The following is a 23,657-nucleotide window of genomic DNA, read 5'->3' on the forward strand; positions in this document are numbered from 1 at the left end:
TTATGTCATAAGTTTCCCGATTATATTTCTACCCATTTACAGCAGACTAATTCATTTTTCTACATTAACAGCATTTCATGACATTTTGCCATTTCACATAGTGATTATACAGTGTCAGTCCCTGGCGCTCTTTGGTCCCAGATGCTCTTTCGCCAATAACCATCACCATCTAGTTTCTATTCATCTTTTCTCTCGACCACCTACACCGTGACGCCACGAAGGAGGACGCGGCGCCACACTTGACAATGTCGACTACGACAAATAACTTTGCCCAATTATACTTCGGAGGCGAAGAGAACGAGGTAGCACATGCCACGAGTAGGTGAGCGTTACCGCGCGTGCGCAACCCCATCTTCCGTATCTGGCGTCACAGCGCGAGTTCAACACCGGCTAGCTGCCCCATTGGCCCAGCCCGGGTGACTTTCTTATACGGGGCAGAGGCTAGGTGCGAGGCACATTCCGCCTAGCTCGCTTCAGAAGGAGCTCGTTCATCTGCTGGACGGTCGCATGACTTCGCTTCTGATCCACCTTGTCCTCTCACCCAACTGCCTAGAGGAATCCCCCTCGTCGTCGCAAATCTGGGCCCCCACAAACACTCCCTGTTCCCAGTGGAGACCGTACCGCTAGCGCGACCGCGAGGCCGCGAGAAAGGTGAGAGCTTTTTACGGTCCGCAATTTTTTCCGCGAATCGCTTGCCGTCAGCCCGTCCCGTAACCGTGTATTCGAGGATGGCGACAGGAGTGTACGCGTCCGCCGCAGATCCCCTCCGTTTGGAAGGCGCGGCAAAAATATGGCGATCCTGCACTTCCCCCCGTGTTCAGCTTGATGCCTCTTGATCTCGGCTAAAGATTGTTTCGTCGTACTTTTTCCAACCCTGATGCCTTTCCACGAGTTTTGATCAGTGGTCCCAAAAATATTTCCCAGTTGCGTGAGCCTGCTATTCCTAACGCTAGACTTTGCAACTGACCTGCCATTCGGGAGCTCCGCGACTACAGCTTGTCGAAAAGCACGAATCGACTCGCTTATGCTGAAACGACGAGTAATGCCATGCCCCTTGTTCGTTGCGATTCGCGCCCCGACCGCTTTTTCATCACGCCCTGCTGCGATGCGTGATATGAGTTACAAGTATCTTTACCTGTGCACTACTACTGAGCGGTCGTCTTTCTGATGTTGATGACGTGCATTGGTCTTTCTGCGGCGGGTCTTAATCATCGAATGGTTAGGCTCACCAGTGGTTTCCACATCGCGGGAACCTACCTCGATTCAATCAAGCTGGCGGAATACTGAAACACTCGTTTGTGAAGTGAGGGTTTTGGTACTGTCATGTGTCGCGAAGCCTTCTACAGAGCTTACACATTGGTACTTCTTGCGAACGTCAGCGATGCTTTCCCCTTTTTCCAGGCGGACCGACTGTATGCACACAGGTCTCCCACACGGCGCTCCGTTCAAACGGCGCCCCGCAAAGTTCATTCTCAAATGCCGAGCAGCAGCGCGTGCTCACAGTGGCGCCGCCCCAACTGTGTTCGTCCATCGCTACCGTAGTCGCCAACGTCACCACCGTCACCACCGTCACCACCATTACCACCGCCATAACCCTCGGCGGAGGCGCCAACCTGGGCAACGGGCCATGCTCCGTGGCTCCCACAGAGGGCTCGCTCACCAGCTTGCAGTCGCCAATGGCCACGCCCATACTGTCCTGCAATGACACTGGCAAGATAAATTCACCCAAGGTCGAGCTCAAGATCCAGGTGAGCGACGACGGTTGCTGCTGCGCGCCCCTCGATCACCCTCCCCCCCCCCCCCCTCCAGGTAGCATAATCATCGGCAACAATATTGGGAGTGTGCAGGAAGTGTGTACGGCCCTACATAGGAAGCCAACAAACTTCAATATTAGACTAATGGATCGTGCTGCTTATACCGGCATAGGGTGAAGGTTCCTATCGGCGTAATATGTCGTAATCTAAAACTGCCGAGCTAGATAGCTGCCGAAAGGTGCAAATATCTGAGGCGCAAGGCACATAGCATGTGCCGGGGCATAGGCGCTTTGGGGAATGCAGCAGTTGTGGTAATAAGGTTTCAGTAGAGTGCGACGGGAAAGGGTGACATAGGCACTACCCCAGAACCGTGTACTGCCCAAGCGGCGCTGCGAGTGTTGTCATGCGCGCTTAAGACTGCTACAAACACGAGATAGCATTATTTGCTTACGTGCTAGCTGGCGCAAGGCCTCGCATATGGCTTCGAAAAAGTGCGAAATCTGGCAGGCGGTGTCGAAAAATAAAGTGGATGCTCCTGAAGTCTGCTTGCATATGTTATTGGACTGGGATGACTTCGCTGCGATTGACATGGCAAACATCATCGGGCTGTCTATAGCTGTTGCTTTCCCTAAGAGAGCGACGTCTCGGTCGAGTTTCATTCAAAATGGACGGTATCCAACAGTAAAAATTAAAACAGAGGAGCCGACCTGTCGATACGGTTTGCTCGCCTGTGCTACTGAGCTCCTCAGCAGCTGTTATATGGTCGATTGAGCTCTCAAGGGCTTTTAGATGAGTTCCGTGCTAGCCGATAAGCCCCTTGGCTAATTATGCATGCCTCGCATCGAATTGCCAGCGGAATCATGAACGCTAATACGCTGAGCTGAACATCGTCAGCGCATTCTCTTGAATTCACACCAACTCGGTCTCCTGATATCTTTTAAAAAGCGTTATGAGCAATCGGCAGCAGTAATGTAGTGGAGGAACTGGATTCTGAGGGACTGCCGCGCTTACGGGACTTGGCAAACGCAGACCAACAAGGACGAAGCGCTTCGTCCTGGTGCCCATATTGTTATGCTTCGTCCTTGTGCACTTAGTCCCGCAAACATGAAATAAACTAACTAGTCCAAAAGGTACTGCTTGATTACTGCGATCCCTTCCCACGCTGTCTCCAGGAGATCGAGCGGACCCTCCCGTCCCACTTTCCCCGCCGGCCTGCTCAGGGCAAACTTGGCCAGCTGACCCAGTTGACTGCCAACCATTTCAACGTGAAGATCCCTACCGGAAACGTGTGCCACTATGACGTCGAGATCTGCTCCGAAACACGCAAGGAGGCTACAAACCCCGACAATCAAAAGTATCGCTGCATGAGCACAAAGATCAACCGCCTGGTCATCGAGATGCTCGTCAAGAAGTACAGGCTTGACCTCAACGGCTGCTTGCCTGCCTTCGACGGGCGCAAGAGCCTATACAGGAGGAGAAAGCTCAAGTTCCGCGAGCGCACCTTCACGGTCGATTTTGAAGAAGACCAACGGATTCAGAAGTTCGCTGTCAAGATCCAGTACGCCGCCATCGTAAATCAGGACGCCCTGCATACCGTCTTCAATAAACGCGTCAACCAGGTTCCCCAGGAGGTTCTCCCGGCCATGGACATCGTTATGCGGCACGGACCTTCGTTCAAACTTACGCCTGTTGGGCGGTGCTTCTTCAAGGCGCCTCCGCCAAATGACAACACCCTCGGAGGTGGCCGCGAAGTCTGGTTCGGCTACTACACGAGCGTCCGGCCAGCTCAGTGGAAGCCCATGCTCAATGTTGACATGTCGGCTACTGCTTTCTACGAGCCTCTGCCCGTAATCAAATTCATGTGCAAGCTGTTGAGTGAGGGTCGGCGCGAGATGTCAGCCAGAGACTTTAGGGATCTGCGTGACTCCCAGTACACTCTGAACAAGGAGCTGAAGGGCCTGCGTGTAAAGGTTACTCACATTCCCTACCCGCGCAAATACAAGGTGGTGCGCGTCAGAAAGGAACCAGCGAAGAAGCTTTTCTTCAGCATGCAGGATGGCTCCAGCTCGTCTGTGGCTGACTATTTTGAGAACCGCTACCGCCGCTTCACGCACCCTAACCTAACCTGCATCCAGACCGGCAGCACGACCCATCCGGTCTACCTCCCGCTGGAGGCCTGCTCGAGTGTTGAAGGACAGCACTGCAAGAAGAAACTTGACGAGAACCAGACGTCAGAGATGATCAAGTGCACTGCTCAATCTCCGGCCAAGCGTTTCAACGAGATCCGCCAGTCGGTGCGGGACTTGATCGGAAACAGCTATCCGGACCTGCGCGAGTTCGGCATTAAGTTCGGGTCGCGTGCTCGACATTCTGAGGAACATTCTGCTCCAGGAACAGAGCAAGACTGCCAACCTGGAGATGGTCATCATCGTGCTCACCAAGAACTCAAACTACGCCGAAATAAAAGAGGTGGCCGAGACCGAGATTGGTCTGCGCACCCAGTGCGTGATGGACAACAATGTGATCAAGAAGTGCAACACTGCGCTCATCACCAACCTGTGCCAGAAGATCAACACCAAACTCAGTTCAGTTCAGGCGTTCAGTCGTGTCCGACTCTTCGTGACCCTATGGACCATGTCACGCCACGCTTTCCGGTCTCTCACTATCTTCTTAACATCACATAGCTTCATCTGCAATGCCTCGAGAATGCCATCTAACCATCGCGTTCGCTGCCTACCCCTTCTCCGGCTACCCTCAACCTTTCCCAACATCAAATCTTTCTCCAGCGACTCCTCTCTTCTCATCAGATGACCAAAGTAGCTGAGCTTTAACTTTAGAATTTGACCCTCCAATGAGCAGTCAGGGTTTATGGTTGACAATATCGACTGATTTGATCTTCTGGCAGTCCAAGGAACTCTTAAGAGTCTTCGCCAGCACCACAATTCAAACGCGTCAATTCTTCGGCGGTCAGCCTTTTTCACAGTCCAACTCTCGCATCCATACATCACAACAGGAAAGACCATAGCACGGGTTATACGGATCTTGGTTGGCAGACTAATGTCTCTGCTTTTTACTAGGCGGTCAAGGCTAACCATTGCTCTCTTTCCCAGAAGCAGGCGTCTCCTAATTTCATGGCTGCAGTCTCCTTCCGAGGTAATCTTGGCGCCTAAGAACAGAAAATCAGGACTTGTTAGGGCAAGACGCCATGATCTTCGTCTTTTTAATGTTCAGTTTAAGCCCAAACTTCTCACTGTCTTCTTGTACGCGCATCAGAAGTCTCTTGAGTTCCACTTCACTTTCTGCCATTAAAGTGGTATCGTCCGCATATCTAAGGTTGTTGATACGTTTTCCAGCAATCTTCACTCCAGCTGAAGACTCCTCCAGACCGGCCTTCCTCATGATGCACTCTGCATATAGGTTAAATAGGCAGGGCGACAGTATGCAGCCTTGCCTCACGCCTTTCTCAATCGGAAACCAATCAGTAAGACCATGCCCAGTTCTGACTGTGGCCTCTTGCCCTTCATAAAGGTTCCTGAGGAGACAGATGAGGTGAATTGGAACTCCCATCTCTTGGAGAGCTTGCCACAATCTGCTGTGATCTACGCAGTCAAACGCTTTCGCATAATCAATAAAGCAGAAGTAAACGGGTTTCTGGAACTCTCTTGCTTTTTCCATGATCCAGCGAAGGTTGGCAATTTGGTCTCTAGTTCCTCTGCCCTTGCGAAACCCAGCTTGCACGTCCGGAAGCTCCCGATCCACATACTGCTGCAACCTACCTTGCAGGATTTTTAACATCACCTTGCTAGCATGCGAAATAAGCGCGATCGTGCGGTAGTTGGAACAATCTTTGGCACTGCCTTTCTTTGGAATGGGGATGTAAACTGACCTCCTCCAATCCTGTGGCCACTGCAGGGTTGTCCAAATCTTTTGACATAATGTACGCAGTGTGTTAACAGCGTCGTGGTTGAGGTTTTGAAGCAACTCAGCTGGAATACCATCAATTCCGCTAGCTTTCTTCTTAGCAAGGCTGGCTAAGGCCCATTCAACTTCACTCTTCAGGATGCCCGGCTCGAGATCAGCAATCACAACCGTCCTATGTTGGGTTTCCACATCCGGGTCCTTCTTGTACAGTTCTTCTGTGTATTCCTGCCACCTCTTCTTTATCTCTGAGGCTTCAGTGAGGTCCTTGCCTCGTTTGTCCTTAATCACGCCCAGCTTAGCACAGAAGCTTCCTTTGATATCTTTGATTGTCTTATACAGAGCTCTTGTGTTCCTTAATTGGCTGTTGTCCTCAACTGCTTGACCCTGTATGTTCAGGAAAGCATTCTTATCTCTCCTTGCTATTTTCTGAAAATCCGCATTGAGAACCTTGTATCTTTCTCTTTCCGCCATACCTTTTGCCATCCTCCGTTCCTCAGCTATTTGCAAAGCCTCTTCAGATAACCAGTTTGCTTTTTTGCATTTCTTTTGCTTTGGAACTACCTTAGTAGCAACTTCTTGTATTATATCACGAACATCAGTCCACATCTCTTCGGGCTCTTTGTCTTCTAGATCTAATTCTTGAAATCGATTCCTCACTTCCACAGCATATTCTAATGGAATCTGATCCAGGTCATACCTGAAAGGCCTTCTAGTTTTCTGCGTTTTCCTCAATCGAAGCTTAATTTTGGCAACAAGAAGCTGATGATCGGTGCCACAATCGGCCCCAGGCCTTGTTTTTACTGCTTGTATAGCGCTTCTCCATCTCCGCCGGCAAATAATATAATCGATCTGATTCCTGTACAGACCGTCCGGTGAAATCCATGTGTACAGGCGCCTCTTGTGCTGTTGAAAATGAGTATTCGCTAAGGTCAGGTTGTTTTCTTGACAGAACAACAACAAACTAGGCGGCATCAATCATGGCCTATTGGCCATGGACAAGCCTGCCATTTTCAAGAAGCCGGTAATCATCATCGGAGCGGACTTGACTCGCCCGGCGCCTGGAGATAAGCTGAGGCCCTCGATCGCGGCCTGCGTCGGCAGCCTCGACTCCATTCCGTCCAAGTTTCACGCCTCCATTCGCTTGCAAATGGAGTATTCGAGCACGAAACTTCAACTGGAAATCATAAAAGACCTCAAGGACATAATGAAAGATCTCTTGAAGGAATTCTATAGAGCCACAAGACACAAGCCAGAGCGCATCATCTTCTACCAGGATGGTGTGAGCGAGGGCAGTTCATGGAGGTCCGCAACCGCGAGGTTAGTCTTAAAAGCGAAATCATTCCACCGAATATTGACCCGGTATTTCTATGGCCGGGCGAACTGGTAGTTAAGACGGCATCTATATTGCTCGTTGGTTCATCGAACATATATAGTGCGGTAGCTTATGGTTCTTAACTTGGATGCCACAACTCATCCCTGATTCTTGCTTGCGCCAGGTGGGCGCCATCCGACTGGCCTGCCAGGAGCTGTCCCCGAACGAGACGCACGAGCCGGCGCTGACGTTCATCGTGGTCCAAAAGCGCCACCACACACGTTTCATGCCCGCCAGCGACCGGGACGGGGTGGGCAAGTGCCGCAACGTGCCCCCCGGCACCGTCGTCGACTCCGTGGTGACGCACCCTCTTGACTTTGACTTCTACCTCTGCAGCCATTTCGGCATTCAGGTGGGCAGTATCGTGGCATTGAAATGCCACTATTCTTTATTTGCTTGTAGCTGAGTAGAAGCTGATCGGAACGCTGAAAGTAATTTTATTGCGAGTTAGCGGTGGTCACTACGTCATTAAGGTAGGCGGTGTGGCGATAATGGAATGCTATAATTATTTGTAGCTGTATACAGAGAGGAAAACCGGGTCGCTTGAACGGTTTAACGTAGAAAAACGAATCGGGATAGCTCAGAATCTGTGGGTTTGTGGCATTGTCAGGTAATGCAGCATAACGGCACGAGGCCGACAAACTTATTCTGTCAGTTCAGCGATGTGCTTGTCCCCTCCTCTGACACGCCTCGTGCCACTACTCTGCATCACGTGAAATTATGCCTTGGCTACGGGATGCCTTAAAATGGAGCTCAGGGTGCTTTTTTTTTAACGCCAAATTAAAATACCCTGTTTACAAACGAAGGGGCGTTCGCAGACGCCGCGATACGCTGGGGTGGTCATAAAAATACCGCTCATAGAAATTCACGAAATCGAATGATTTCAAAGGAGGATTTTGTTTTCACAGGGCGCGTACAATGTTCTTTGCCGTAGAACCACAAACATCCTCGGAGAGACTGTGAACATTTATTCAACGCCGGTAATTTGAAAATACCGCGCAACGTATACTGGCACGAGTCGAGAGCGCGACCCATGTTGAGAAATACGTCCATGCGGAACTCCCCGCATCTTTCTCTTTTCCCAAAGCACCGGTAGAAGCAGCCGATTGTTTAAAGTTGGCGAGTGATTTGCAGAAATATTTGACACAGTGTGCTACGTCATACCGAAGCCTGTTTTTAAAACGTTGGTATAAACGTTTGTGAAGCCAGATGTACCCCGAAATGTCTCCATTTACTCCGGGTGTTTCCCTGAATTGATCATGTTTCTCGTACCTGACACGCTTCCGCCCGCATTAAATTTCCTCAATAATACGTTAGTTTAAATTATGTAGCAAGGTCAGAACTGATATAAAAGGACCTGCAAAGTTATGGCAAGGAAACTAGAGTACGGCGGCCGCAATCCGCGGCGCAGAAAATGCTGCTCGATTCGAGGGCCGATGGCTACGGCGTCCGTGAATGCGACCTTTCTTTCCAGACGGGTTTGTGTTGTCTAGTACAACTGCGCGCGGTTAGTTTGACCACGTTTTATGAATACGGCCATCATCGTACACGTTAGTAATATTTTAGCGGCGGAATATTAAAGAGAGAAGGTAGCTTGCGCGGCTTGCGTGACTGAGAGAATCACTCAGTTTATGAATCTCACCAGGATAGGTTAGGGTTCACTAAAATTATCGGATCAATAATACAGTAGAACGGTAAGCTAGTTGGTCTTCCGACATGATGAAACATTCACCTGAGTAGAAGATGCGCACACACACACACACACACACACACACACACACACACACACACACACACACACACACACACACACACACACACACACACACACACACACACACACACACACACACACACACACACACACACACACACACACACACACACACACACACACACACACACACACACACACACACACACACACACACACACACACACACACACACACACACACACACACACACACACACACACACACACACACACACACACACACACACACGAAAACACACACGCACACGAACACGCACACACACACGACGCTGCTGCACTTACAACTTATTATTTACACCCGCTCACATTCTTTCTTCACTTATTCCCCTCACTTCATCTTTCATTGTCTCCCCAGTGATCTAAACATTCATTATTTTTTCAATAAGAGAACGGAAGGCGTACTAACACACTCCTCACGAGCCACATATATCGTCAAGGCTTCCAATAGCTTCCTCGTCAACTTATCCTTATTCTTTCTAAAAAGTGCCAGGTTATTGAGGTCTGATGGGCACTTTTTACATACAGTACATTCTTTGCAGTGCAACGCTAGGTTAGTACCAGACTTGTCCAATATTGCAGTGGCGTGTTCTCTTCTCCTGTTGTTGATACATCTAGCTGCTAGTCTGGCCTATGTATTTCTTGTCACAGAACAGGGGAACCTGACATACTATCCCTTGGATACATTCTGAATATCTGTTTTGGTGCGCTGTTTTACATCTTAAATTCTCGCTCTCCTTCACTCGCGCACACATACATCTAGATTTGTTGGAGGAAATAGGAATAATTTGAATGCCATGTATTTTTTTTTTTTCAATCTTCATCAAGTTGTGGGTAAAACCATGGATGTAGGGCGCCAGAAACCTTTTCTTCCTCTGGATTAATTGTCCATTCTCTATCCATTTTCGCTATACTGTGTCGCATTTTTCCATAGAACGTACGTTAACTTTATATTGCCCCCGGCTTTGCTGGTGCTCTCGGAAAGGGGAACATTGTTTTCTTCTCATTACATGTGTTTCAAAGGGGTGCACTTCCGACTCGTACCCCTATACATTTCCGGGTCTTCTAAAAACGGTATGCCTTTATAAATACTTTCACAATCGGTTCTTGAATGTTCTTTGTTACTCTACCACGAGTGACATCACTAGCGCAATAGGAAGTGAGAAAACTGCATTAAAAATATATGGTTCTATGTATTCCAATGGGATCTGAGCCTTTTAACACCAGTAGGGCCAGCCTCGTGGCAGCAGCTCCACTGTATTTTGCTGACGTCATAGGCCGTAACATGTTGCGCTTTTTTTCGGTACTTCGTGCCGCAAGAGCCATTAAAGCTGCCCCGCTGCTTGCGATGTGTTTAGAAAGGATCTCAATGGTCTGAAATTAACTTCAGAGGTAGCTACTTTAGGCCTTTGTTCTACTGCATGATTTTGGGCGTGGTGACTCGAAATGATCTGACATGAGACATCATATGACGCGGATTGATCGTGCTTTTCCTATCGCCTGACCAGGGCCTTTTTCTGGGGGCGCAGGGCACCAGCAAGCCGTCGCACTACCACACCATCTGGGACGATTCCAACTTCGGTGCGGATGAAGTGGAGAGGTTAACCTATTTCCTTTGTCACACCTACGCCCGCTGCGCGCGCAGCGTAAGCATCCCGGCGCCGGTATACTACGCTCACCTAGCCGCGTACCGCGCCAAGAACCACGTGATGAGCAAGATGGACGTGTCCAGCTCGAGCAGCGACTCGTCCGGTAGCAGCGGGGACTCGGTGTCCACCAGCCAATACGTGGAAGCCGTCAAAGTGCTTGACTACCTCCAGACCGCCTTGTACTTCGTCTAAGGAGTACCGCTGCCGGGTGAGCAAAATTCTCTGTTCACCTAACATTCCTGACGCCACCTTGTAAAGATTGGTGCGGCATGATTGTCTTTTTAACGCATGGGACATCAGGCATCGTAGTGCAGGCCCCTGGATTAATTTTCAACTATTTAGGGAAAAGGTGAGAAGGGGGTTCTGTCTAACGTCTCGCGCAGCCAGGATTCCATCCTGGGTCAAGGTACTCGGCTGTCTGTCGTCGAAGCAGTGGGTTTCTTTGCAGATCAGCTGTAGGACCAATCATTACAGTGCGTGATTAGGCCAACGCTTCGTCACGAGGATGGTTGAACAAAGGGACAGAAGGAACGATGCGAACTGACTAGTTGCGCCCAATGGCGATTCTATCTTTTGCCATGAAATATAATGCAACCGTCGGTATGTACGATATTTCGACGATGGTTTTGAAATTTCTGAAAATAAAGGTATATATTTGGTGCAGCACTGTAATTCGTATGACTCCCGTTTGATAGGTCATATAACTGCAGCCAACCCTATGTAGAATACCATAACCAGAACCTGGTATTCAGCATTTTAATGTTTTTATGACGTCTTTTGAACATGACAATCTGACCAAGCATAGCATGTTATAAATGTTTGCTGCTATGCGCCCTCAGCAATGGCCAAGACATGGAGTGCACATGCAGAAGAACTAAGCATAATGATCCTGTATATTAACATAAAGCACAGCCACAGCATTGCAGTATTACACAGGTACGCATTGGTGGCAGAAACCTGCATTTTGAGTGCCTTAACAGGCAAATTTCTAAAGTCATTGTTCCAGCTCTAAGAAGAAGTGTACAATAATACCATCATTTAAAATTGTTGCTTTTTATTCTCTAAACTCCACAACGTTTTGCTGGTTTCCATGTACCCTTCCCGAAGACACTCCCTGAGCATGTCATGGATATAGCGACATCAACCTCCTTAGAGCAGCCGTGACGAAGTAACTTATGTTAGTGTAACTATGCAAGCTGCAGCAGCGGAATAAAGATATCTAACATGTGGCTAAGCCCAATGTGGAAGCATAGCCCGCCGCAGTGATTCTGCATTTTTCGTCTTCTACAAGAGCTAAAAGTAACGTTATTTGTTTACCCGCAGTGCTATATGTGACATTACAATAGCAAGGCTTACAGTTACATTAAACACAAAAAGAAAGCTGAAAATCATAAGCTCCTGATGTATTACAGGCAGTATACAGCATGGATGTTAAATAGTTACTGAACTATGGTTGCATAATTTTGACAACTAGCTGTGCATGTATGTCATGGTTTTCTCAACTACGCCCATCACAAATTACAAAACAAAACATTATGGTCTGTATAGATGCTGCCAGCTGTTGACAAGAAACACTGCCCCTGATTTAAGGGGGAGGGTATTGGGGGCCGAATAAACTGTCCCTGTCCAAGGATAGCCTATAATTGGCCCCTGTGTAATACGGAGACAAAAGTATGTGAACCACATAAACTGCAATTAGAGCGCATAACTTTCGCATCGACCATGAGTCTCGGACCATGCTTGTCGATGTGAAAGTTGAGAGAGAGAGAGAGAGATAACATTTATTGCCACCCGTCAAAAGGTAGGCCAGGATCCGAGGCTCCGCTCTGTCCCAGCCATGTAATCCCCCTCAGCCGTCGACCTGGATCTCTTGGATCTGAACAGCGGCCAGGGCGAGACGGATGGCTTCTCGTCCCATTTTCGTCCTGTTTGAGAAGTAGTGCCTCCCAGGACTCATCTGTTCTGTCAGGTTCTCCAAATCTAGGACACTTCCATATCATGTGCATCATGTCCGCTATGCCATCGCAACGTTTGCACCCGGGGCTAACAATTTCCGGGCGCCACTTGCTGTAAAGCTGGGGGTTCGGGAATACTCCAGTTTGTAGCTTACGCCACATAGCTTCCTCGCTTTTGGAGAGTTGCTTACACGCTTTTCGAAATATTTACCTGCCTACTTTGTAATGATTAAGGATATATTGGTGGGTATTAAGGTCATCATCGAACTGTAGGCGCTTCCATCGCGCCAGGGGTACGGGGTTGTAATTATAATTTTGACCTGTTGTTGGGTTAGTGCTAGCGCAATGGCACCTCTTCCGCCTCCGTTGCGGTCGATTGTCGGGTGCTGCAGCAAACTACCGAGTCCCCGTTTTCTCTAGTTGCTACTGAAACACGTCCCGTACCGTCCGCGCATTATGCGACATCTGTATAAAAGACGTCCTGTCTGCCCTCAAAAGGGGCTTGCAGCGGTAGTTCTTTTATGTGTGCTAGAAAATAGGATCACAACTCGTTTACATCGCGATTCTACTCCAAAATCTCCAGGCGTACAGTCCAGAGACTTTCGCCCCATAGTATAAGCCACCATTTAAGTAATAGATTGGTAATAAGTGTATAAAAGACATGAGTGCTGTGTAACAGCCATATCTATAAAAATGGTATTGACGTTAGAATACTGCCTTAGGAAAGGGCCTAGGGCATTACAAATGCAAGAGTTAGTGTCCGCTGGGCCTCATTTGAACGAGAAAAAAGAAAGGGGGGGGGGGACATTAGAAAGCTACCTCAACTAATAGCACATGTTTTTTGTGATATTAGGCCTCAGTTAGCATTAAAGATATCGCGTACAGTTTTGTGGAACATTTGGGAACCCTTTGCTGCTTTCTTGCAGGATTGGACAGAAGAGCTCACCATCTTCAGAAAGGCATGTTATATAGCAATGAAAATAGTGAATTTACTGCATCTGGACACAACAACTTGCACTATGAGAGGAAAATAAAATTAAAACTTTATACAGGAATGTACATATATACAACAGTTGAAAAAACGAGCATGATAACATGGAACTGGCCAAATTTTATGACATAGCCAAAGAGGCAAGAGATCAAAATCTAGCTGAGAACTGGTTCTCCTGGCCACAGGGCCAGTTTCATTAACTTCGGGACCAGGCCAACATTTCTCATCTTCCAGTAACAACGAACTCACACATGACTGGTTTACAAACATTTTGGCATGTTTTTTTTTTTTTCATTTCCGTAAGGTTCCTCACCGTCTCCCTAAAACATACAATGCAAAAGGGACAACAGGGACAACAGAGGACAACAGACGCCGCCGTCTCCCACCATTGTTGGCACCCAGGTTGGAATCGTCACCGAGACCCACTCAGTGCGCCTGCATCGAATATTTCTCACATTTATGAGCTCCCCATCAAGGAAGAGGCCTTACACCCTTTAGCCTGGCAGCGTTTGTATTTTGAACGCTATGCCGCCCTTCCAAATGAGGCGCTCGTTTTCAAGCTGCGCAGCATCTGTGCGATGGGCCCAGTCGGCGTACTACGGGGGCGTTGGTGTATATTCTTTGTAAAGGTCCCTAAAAAAACAGCCGCCTGCATGACGCAGTGACGCGAACAAACTGCCTGTCCCTGCGTCTTCGAGCGCGACCGCAGTCCTCAGAAGAAGGGACTGCTTTCCCTCTCTGCATACGCTTCTTTTAAGCCGGGCCCCGCTGTAGCTGCCCATCTGCGCGCGTCTTCCCGACTCCTGTCCGAGGACAAGTGGGAGACGGCCGCACCTGGGCGTGACCCAAAAAGAGTAGACGGTCCTAATGGTGCCTAGTATACCCACCGATCCCTTACAAAAATTATTAAAGGAATGAAAACAACACATCAGATAACGCTACAATGTTTCTAAGTGCAAAGTCTACAACTCTAATTCATATAAATATGTGTACATCTCTGCACATCAACTAAACAGAAACAATGCTTAGTAAACTAGTGATTCAGTGTCTGACGACACTATTGAAAGGGGATAAGGACTACGGGGGGCTATGATTATTAGTACCATTTCGCCTTTAAACTACACTATCATACTTGTTGCAAGTTTAAAATCAAAGATTCACACCTGTCCCACCCACAGCAATGGAACACACACCTGACTCATATCTGCAGAGAACGAGCAAGCTAGACTATTACAGACGCACCCTTGGTTGTTTGTCTCGCATTTCTGAGGGTGAAGAATCTGACTTGTCAGTAGCATATATATGAATATGGATCCTATGACACTGAATGCATCTGATTTTCTGGAGTGGCTTTTCTTTCCTGGCCACATATGAGGTACGCTATGATTTATCCAACTTGGTCTAGCCTCATTCTATGAATAATAGAGCTGTAGCATGTTACACAGTCGTTTACTTAGGCTGAGCTCACGAGTGCGTGGCATGCGCTTTTCGAGACTGCGTCTATCGCAGCCGCTCATCGTAGTGAAGAGGCAGACAGCGTGAAGTAGCAGCCTTTAGTCCCTATACCGACACTGGGGTCCCGAACTAGGGACCCCTAGTGTTTGTCAAGGCAGGTCCCCTCAAGGTCAGCTAGTGCGTAACCTCATGTATTTGTATCTGATATAAATATTTTCCACTACCACCCTCAATACGCAGCTGCGCATCAAAGCAGATGTGAAGCTACAGCTCCTGGTCCCTTCTACGCATGAGCCACTTTGCCTTGATGCTGCCTGAGCACCGTAGTAAAGAGGCAGACGACATCAAGCAGCAGCTTATGGTAACTTTACACATTAGCCATTGTGCTTCGATGTAAGGGTAGGCACCATAGCAAATATACAGACGACGTCACACAGCAGCTCCTGGTCCGTGTATGCATAAGCCACTTTGCCTCAATACGCACCTGCGTACCTGAGCGAAGAGGCAGACAACATGAAGCTGCAGCTCCTGGCCCCTCCATGCACAAGCCACTTAGCCTCAATGCACGGCTGTGCAACCGTAGTAAAGAGGCAAAGAATGTTAAGCAGCAGCTCCTGGTCCCTCTACACAGAAGCCATTTTCATCGATGCGCATCTGGGAACCGTAACAAGCAGTCAGATGTAACACAGGAGCTCCTGGTTCCTCTGCACATAAGCCACTTTGCCTCGATGCGCGTCTGCACACCGTGAAGCTGGAGCTGCTGATCTCTCTGCGCACAAGCCACTTAGCCTTGACGCACGGCTGTGACGGATGCAATGCCACACATTCCCAATCAAGTTGGAAGTGGACGACCATACAAACTTAAAATACTAGATTTTTACTTCAAGGGATAATGCCAAATTGTAACATGGTGGACAAGGTGAAAATAATTTGCTGTATTAGGATTGCGTAAGCCAGTTCTCCACCCTCATGTAAACCAGCTAGAGACATTACTGTCCAAGGGCAGTCTTGCGTGTTTAAAATCACGATGCTCAAACAACTTCAACACTGATAATCATGATTCAATATTAATAATATAAATAATGATACAATACTCACTTTTAGCCATACCAAAGAAATGAGAATGCAAATGGATGTTGCTGTTGTTTCCCCATGGATGACAGTTTAGCCAAAGGAAGTTTTGTCCACATGCTCAAAGTGCTGCTTCATGTTGGCCTGCGAAATCGGCTGCATCAAATGGCATCTGAGACAATTCAATGAAGTCACATGCTATTCTTCAACGAGAAAAGCATTGCCATACAGAAGCAGAACACAAATACTTTCACAACACACTAAAAGCGCCAACTGAATAGCTGTTTTTAGGATGACTAGGCAGTGGCGTCGTAAGGGGGGTGCGGGGGGTGTGGTCCGCACCACGTGCAGGGTTCAGGGTTTGCAGCTGGGCAGTGAGAAAGTTAAGGGGGTATGAAATGAATGATTGTGTAAAGACGCAAAAAGGCGTGCATTCGTGCCCGTGACACACTGACTGGCAAGTGTGATCTCGTAGAACGAATTGTCCTGTTCTGAGCGCTTGAAAAACACATGCCGTAGTTTATACCAGAGACTGCACGCCATTTTGACTTAGGAGCGGGCCTGTGTACGACACATCGGAAACCCCTGCGCGGGAGCGTGTTAAACGCTACGCCGCCGTATCGTCTCTTTTTGTGTATGTGCAGTCCACTCTCCCTTCCCAAGCGGAGGACTGTTTCGGTGTTTAAATGCGCAAGGGGTGCCAGACCGTGTGCCTCCGCACCGGGTGCGGGCGTCCCTAGCGACGCCACTGTGACTAGGTACAGGTTTTTGCTGTAGCAAGCCAAATGTTAGCCTTCAATAAGAAAAGAATTACCATACAGAAACAGAACACAAAAACTTTCACAACACACAACACACTAAAAGTATCAATTGCATAACTGCTTGTAAGAAGACCAGGTACAGGTTTCTACTGTAGCCCACATCATGTGCCCAGCAGCTATCAGAAGCTTTCAATGTGAACATGATGCCATAGATTCAATTTATGGCTATCGCTGTGTTAACAAGCATGGGTTTAAAGTTTCTTCAATATGGTAATCTAAGAGCATGATAAGAACTTTTAGTGCGAGATATAAGCTCAGTATCATGAACTATAAGGTACTGCATGGCTCTAGTGTAGCTTTGGCATTATCTCGCTGTCAATAATGCAGTAAAGTTCTGAGGAGCATTTGGATATCTGTGAGAACACAGCAAATAACAATTTTGTTTTCATCTTACTTTTGCTTAGCTCGTTTTTTTTTTATAGCCTGTGGCTTGCATATCCTGCCAGTATGCTTGTTTTAAGTACAAGGCGTTGCAGTCACCAGAGCTCACTGCCCAACTGTGTGATGGTGGCCGTATGTCAAATTCGTGCCTGAACAGCGCAGCACGACGGGTCAAGAAAAAAGATAAGCACTGATTTTTTTTTCTCTTAATTGCTTCTTGTCCAGTTGTTCTGCACTATAACATATGCATAACCATGCCTATTGGCTCATTTAAACTTTTTTTTAGGGTAAGTTCGGTTTCGTTTTTTTTTTTGAGCTTGCTGCTTGTTGCGTCTACTCAGCATACGATTAAAGTTTCATCTATAGTTTCACTGAAGCATAACGATTAGAAAATGTTTTATGGTCATTGAACTTTTCGCCAAAAACGTTAGAGGAAAGAATTCAATAATGACAAATGCGGAAAGTAAAAAAAAGAAAGTTTTTAATGAAAAGCTATCTATCGCATCGATTCGCTCTGTTATGATATAATGCAGGTTCGACGGCATTACTCATTTATACGCAGGTCAGACGAACACGACGACTACAAACTATTTCATAGGTGTGTAAAAGCGAATCCAGTGGCGGATGTACGAGGGCGAACAGATTCGACCATCCGCGCGCGTACGTACGCTGGAACTCCGGCTGATGTCCGTCGTACATCAGTGGCCGTCTGGGAAAAGAACTGATTTGGAGGCATTCCAAATATTGCCGTCACTCAGCTTGAATGCATTATGCGATACCATGGACATTACTGTGAAGGAACCTCTGTGCTTAGGAAGTTTCCCTGGTATGCGTACACTTCCTCTGCTCCCAATCTGCATTCATGGAGGCTTTGCTCCCCTCTTTACATCCCCGTATTGTTTCACGTATACGTACTGCTGTCTACGGAACACCCTAGTTCTTACCAGAGGACTACAAGAGAAGTTTTCAGGAGATCGTTGAAATCAGTTATAAAGATGGAGGAGCGCGGTTGTTTAATATGTAGAAACCTTGCAGAAGATAACCATGTAGCTGCTGTGCGCCGAAAATGTGGTGTTGGCGTGGCCGCCAAGAACACCACTCCGAAGCACGTTGTGGCACGCCGGGACGGCGGCTCTCGAACAGTGACAAGCACGCAGCCACGGAGTGAGTTTGAGAGACCAGTGTATTCGGTGCACAGCGTCTAAATAGGTATGCCACCACTAACTCAGAGCACCCTGAGGCGAGTACACTTTGGTTTCGAAACCGAAAAAGAAACCCACGACATAACACTCTTGTCCCCCAATAAAGAACTCCAGCTATTTGGACCGCGAAATAAGCGTGTTCCTTCGTCTTCCTGACGTCTTCACTTCTAAATAAACGAAAACGAACAGCGCAGTGTAGTTAGTGTATATTAGACCCCACACGCGTGGGTACCTCTGCCGTAATATTAAGTGAACGGCGACATTGGCGGCCCACTACAGCAATCGCACGAGTGAATTCTTTCGAACCGACACAATTCTTGCTCATTTATATCGAATCCAGTGGTTATGAGCGCGCGATCATGCAGCTCTCGTGAAAAAAAAAAATGAAATGGGATAGCGCGCTTGTTTTGAGCCGGCGTGGCCTCCTCACCCCGAGACAGCTTTAGCTAGTTGGACCGCGAAATAAACGTGTTTCTTTGTCTTACCAGCGTCTTGCACCTCTAAGCATACGCAACGAACACCACCGTGTAGTGTATATTAAGTCCCCGCACGCGTGGGTTTTTCAGCTGTAATATGAAGCTAAAAGCGACATTTGCGGCCCACTACATCAAACACACCAGTGCAGTATTTCGACCTGACACTTTTTATGCTCATTTATGTCGAATCCAGGGCTCATGTGCTTGACCATGCCGTTTTCATGAAAAGAAAAACAAACTGCGATAGCACGCTTGAGCCGGAGTGGACTTCTGTCCTCCGATAGACAGCTGCAGCTATTTCGACTGTGAAATAAACGTGCTCCTTTGTATTGCTACCGTCTTCCACCTCTAAAAAAAAAACAAAAAAAAACGACGAGCTCAGTGAAGTATATATTAAGCTCCACACGTGTGGGTACCTCTGCCGTAGTACGAAGCAACGGCGACATTGGCGGCCCACTACTGCAGACACACGAGTGCAGCATTTTCCCCCGTCGGCCGACCGCATCCTGTTAAGAAGGATGAAGGGGTTTTACATCCCTACTGCGTACAGCGCCACCACTGCATGCATTACGGAGGCGACCCCTCCGCGGGCGTGAGACAGAAGACCAGCAAGTTTTTTCCAGGTAGCTTCAGCCGCGGTGTTAGTATGTTATCAGCCCCGGTTGAACGTTAACGTTGCGTGCTACGTGCAAAGTGGGTTATCCGTGTCAAACAGTATTTCGTTCTGCTGGTTGTGGCAGAGCTTTACAGTAAGGCAAAGACTCCTTGCTCGATGAGAAACTGATTGCTCTGGCTCATTCATGTCGAATGCAGTGCTTAAGCGCTCGACAATGCAGTTTTCTTGAGAAAAAAAAAACAAAAAAAAACTTCGGTAGTTCGCTTGTTTTGATCCAGCGTGGTCTCGTTTCCCAAGATAGTCAGTTCCCAGCGTCTTGCGCCTGGGAAACGAACAGCGCAGTATATTAAGCCCCCCACGCATGGGGACCTCTGCCATAGTATTAAGCGAACAGCGACATTGGCGGCCCATAACTGCGAAGACACGGCTGCAGTATTTGGACCGGACATTTTTCTTGCTCTTTTATGTCGAATGCAGCGCTTACGTGCGCTCGACCATGCAGTTTTCGTGTAAGCAGTGAAATGCGATAGGGAACCTGCGCTGCCTAGGCGGCGCAGCAATTGTTCCACAGCGCGCCTAAAACATGATGCTGTCAGCCGCTTGGTTCGCTATAAAAGACCGACCATATTTTCCCACATTATAGATACACGTATGGCAGACAACGTCCTTACTCAGACGCTCTCGATGTAGCCCAGTTATCTGAGGCACGCCATGCAGGGGTTCGGCAGTGCGTGAAATCTGATCCCTGTAAACGCATGCAGGTGGCGTGAGAACACCCTATGGAAGTGCTGATAAAGTATTTGCTCTTCTCGCTAGGATATATGTGTTATGGCGCGGCAATCATTACAGCAAACTTCCTTGCAGGTGCCTTATAGCGCGCTTCTTTTGAGCCATCGTGGCTCCTGTCCCCGGATAGCTGTTTCGACCGCGAAATAAACGTGTCCGTTCGTCTTCCCAGCGTCTTCCACCTCTAAACAAAAATAAATAAAAAAAACGAAGAAAAACAGCTCAGTGTAGTGTATATTAAGCCCCACACGCTTGGGTACCTCTGCTGTAATATGAAGCGAACGGCGACATTGGCGGCCCACTATTGTGAACAAGCGAGACCGAAAATTCTGGAGAAGACGAGCATTTTCAGGCCGGTTGAGTCAACGTCGCTGCCGGGTGCTGAGAAGGAGGGTTAAGCCGATGTGTGCATGGTCACGCGCTCTCCTCGCAAGAAGAAAGGCGTTTCTGGAATGTGGTGGAACGTTCGACGCAGACGCCGCGCGTGCTTCCTTCGCGCCGCGCTGGCTTAATAACAATGTGCGCCGATTTCGTGACAGCCGTTCAGTATTTCCTTAGTCGTGGGCATATTAATATTTAGGCCTACCTTTCTGCTTCTCCTGTCTAGATCATTTATCATTAGTTGCAGTTGGTCCCCTGAGTGACTTAACAGCGCAATGTCATCAGCGAATCGCAGATTACTGAGACATTTTCCATCGCCCCGGTGCCGAATCACTCCCATCCAATGCCTTTGAATACACTCTCTAAGTAAGCTGTAAATAGCACTGGTGAGATTGTGTCTCCTTGCCTAACACCTTTCTTAATTGAAATTTTATCACTTTCTTTATGCAGAACTGTGATTGCTGTGCAGCCACTTTAGATATATTCCAGTGCTTGAACACATGGCTAATCTACACCCTGATCTCACAATGCTTGCATGGCCGCTGAGATTTAGACCGAGCCAAATGCTGATGTGTATACTGAATGTAGTGATCTGCTGAAAATTTTGTTTCAACAATAGAGAACACCGATCTTATGGGGAGGATCAATTCGTGAGGAGTCATATGCTGGAGGGAGCAGAAGATCGCTTCGCAGCCTGGGGTCATGGCACTTTTTTTTTAATAAACACAGGAACGGACTTACGATGGGAAGTAAGGGATAGTAAGTGAAATGCTTACTCCATAGCCGTTATGCTAGCGGTGCGGATATAGTTCAGAAGGTTGAAGTGAATATTTTATGAAGAATTATTCGATGTTTACAACGAGGGGTATTTAACTAAAAGAAGCGGTCTGGAGACGCTATCGGCCAACTGGTGGGAACGTTTACGTGATTGCACCAATCCGAAGGCAAAAATAGGCAGCAGATAAAAGAAGCATCTCCACAGCTCGATCGGCCATAATGCTTGCTCCGAGGGTTTGTTTTGCGTGATGCGGTGCATCTAAGCACAAAACGCTCTCTTCAGCAGCAGCATGACCGGTGCGTATGCTCATTCCCTCTCCCGATGTCCGCTCTGCTTCGCTTCGGCGACGCGCGCCTGGGGATCGACGCTAACGCTATATTATTAAAAATATGGAAGGCTGTGCGTTATCGTGACGATTTTCTGCTGGTGCCTGCGCTTCTGACTCTATCAAGGTGCATGTGCTCGAAAGCTCCCACATCAGGAGTTCTATGAATTTAATGTCGATGCCATATTGGAAGCCGTTTTCGAACCTTGTCGGCCCAAGAAATGTAGGTACGACATGAGCACAGTTCTTTTAGATGCCCCACCTGGCAACAACGGTATTGTTCAGTAAGTGTAAATGTTCATCCCCAAATGGTGGTTGCAACAGCGCGTGCAATTTGTCACCAGTCTTCTCTGGGCTCCATGCACCGAGCGCAATAGCCCTGGCAATCGTGTTTGAGTTATCCGAAGAAATTTGCTTCTGCTTGGCGTGTTCTAGTTAAACTAAGCCACTGAGATCGGGAGAGGGGAGTGCCCTATCATAATTTTCACCACCTGTATACCGCTTGCTTGGAACAAGCAGGTAAACATTGCAAAATATATGCTCCAGTGTTTTAACGCAGTACATTACCTGGCATTGTCCTGCCAGTGGTACTATTAGTAGTATATACTTTTGATGGTTGAAGTTGAAAGTTTATTTTCGAATAAAAAAACAACGTTCAAGAATTTACAGCGAGAGGTCCGGTACAAGACCGCAGGTGGGACCTCCCATGGTAATAGATTTCGATAGGCAACATAAAGCAATAATATTACTGTAAGAAATTTCATGAAGCAACACTGAAAATCAATGAAGAAATACATAATAAAGAGTGCATTGCCGACAGATTTAGGTACAAAAATAGAATACAGAAAGAAGTACAAAAATACTTACGAATTCTGCGACATAAAAGATAAATAAAGAAATCACAAATTACGAAGAAATTTTTTTAATTTCAACTTGAACCAAGAAAGTGTATTAGTTTTCTTAAATCGAAACTCAACGAATTAAAAAATGATATGGACGAAAATTGAAGGCCTTTTTTCCCGTAGTTAGCGCTGACCTTAGGTAGTAGAAAATTATTACGTAGAGCGAACCGTGTAACGCTGTTGTTTTTGATCGTGCCGGGAGGAAGAATGCTAAATGGGAACTGATGGTGAAGAATCTTAAAGAATAGAATATCGATATTATAAAGATAAAGAGCCGAGAGGAGTTATTCATGAACAATTAAATTCATGAACAAAATGTGCGACGGTGACATTCGAGGGAAGGGGGCTATGATGCGTATGGCTTGCTTTTGCAGTTTTATTAATGGCCAAAGATGAACATGATAGGCGTTACCCCAGGATGAAATGCCGTAGTTTATGTGGCTGTAGGCGAAAGCGTAGTAAAGTGATGGTAACGTGTGGATTGGGAAAAAGGATCGGGCTTGGATTAGTGCACGTATCACAAATGAAATTTTCTTGCAAGTTTCAGCTATATGATAATGGAATTTAGGTGAGGACCAATAACAACACCTAGAAACGAAATTCGGTCTTGCGATGCGATGGTAGTGGAACTGATGTATAACAGCGGTGAGACGGCAATGGCTTCTGAGGGGGATGGAAAATCTGAAAGCAAGTCTTATTAACAATCACAGTAAGACGGTTAATATGGCACCGATGATCAAGAGAATTAATGTCATTTTGAAGGTTAGATATGGAGCTGGTAAATTTCATGGTCCGATGTTATCATAGTAGAGTCATCTGTGTGTAATATACTATTACAATGCCTAAAACACACACGATGGTAAATCGTTCATACAGTGTAGAAACAATACAGGGCCTAAATTAAAACCCTGTGGAACCGCAATGTTAGTGAGAGCTTTATAATATGCATGATTATGCATACAATGGGCTCTCGGTCCCGAAGAAAGCTCTTCAAAAGCATTAGTGGAGGTCCTGAAATGCCGTACGACTCAAGTTTCTGAAACAAGAT

General features: G+C 47.3%; 1 pseudogene; it reads left to right on the forward strand.

Moving 5' to 3' along the window:
• The window catches only part of LOC146202083 (protein argonaute-2-like), a 15,119-nt pseudogene extending 4,458 nt beyond the window's left edge, over positions 1-10,661 (forward strand).
• Positions 10,662-23,657: the final 12,996 nt, after the last annotated feature.

Source organism: Amblyomma maculatum, chromosome 1 (genome assembly GCF_055883805.1).
Source record: "Amblyomma maculatum isolate TAMU_Amacu chromosome 1, ASM5588380v1, whole genome shotgun sequence".
NCBI classification, from domain to species: Eukaryota; Metazoa; Arthropoda; class Arachnida; order Ixodida; family Ixodidae; genus Amblyomma; species Amblyomma maculatum.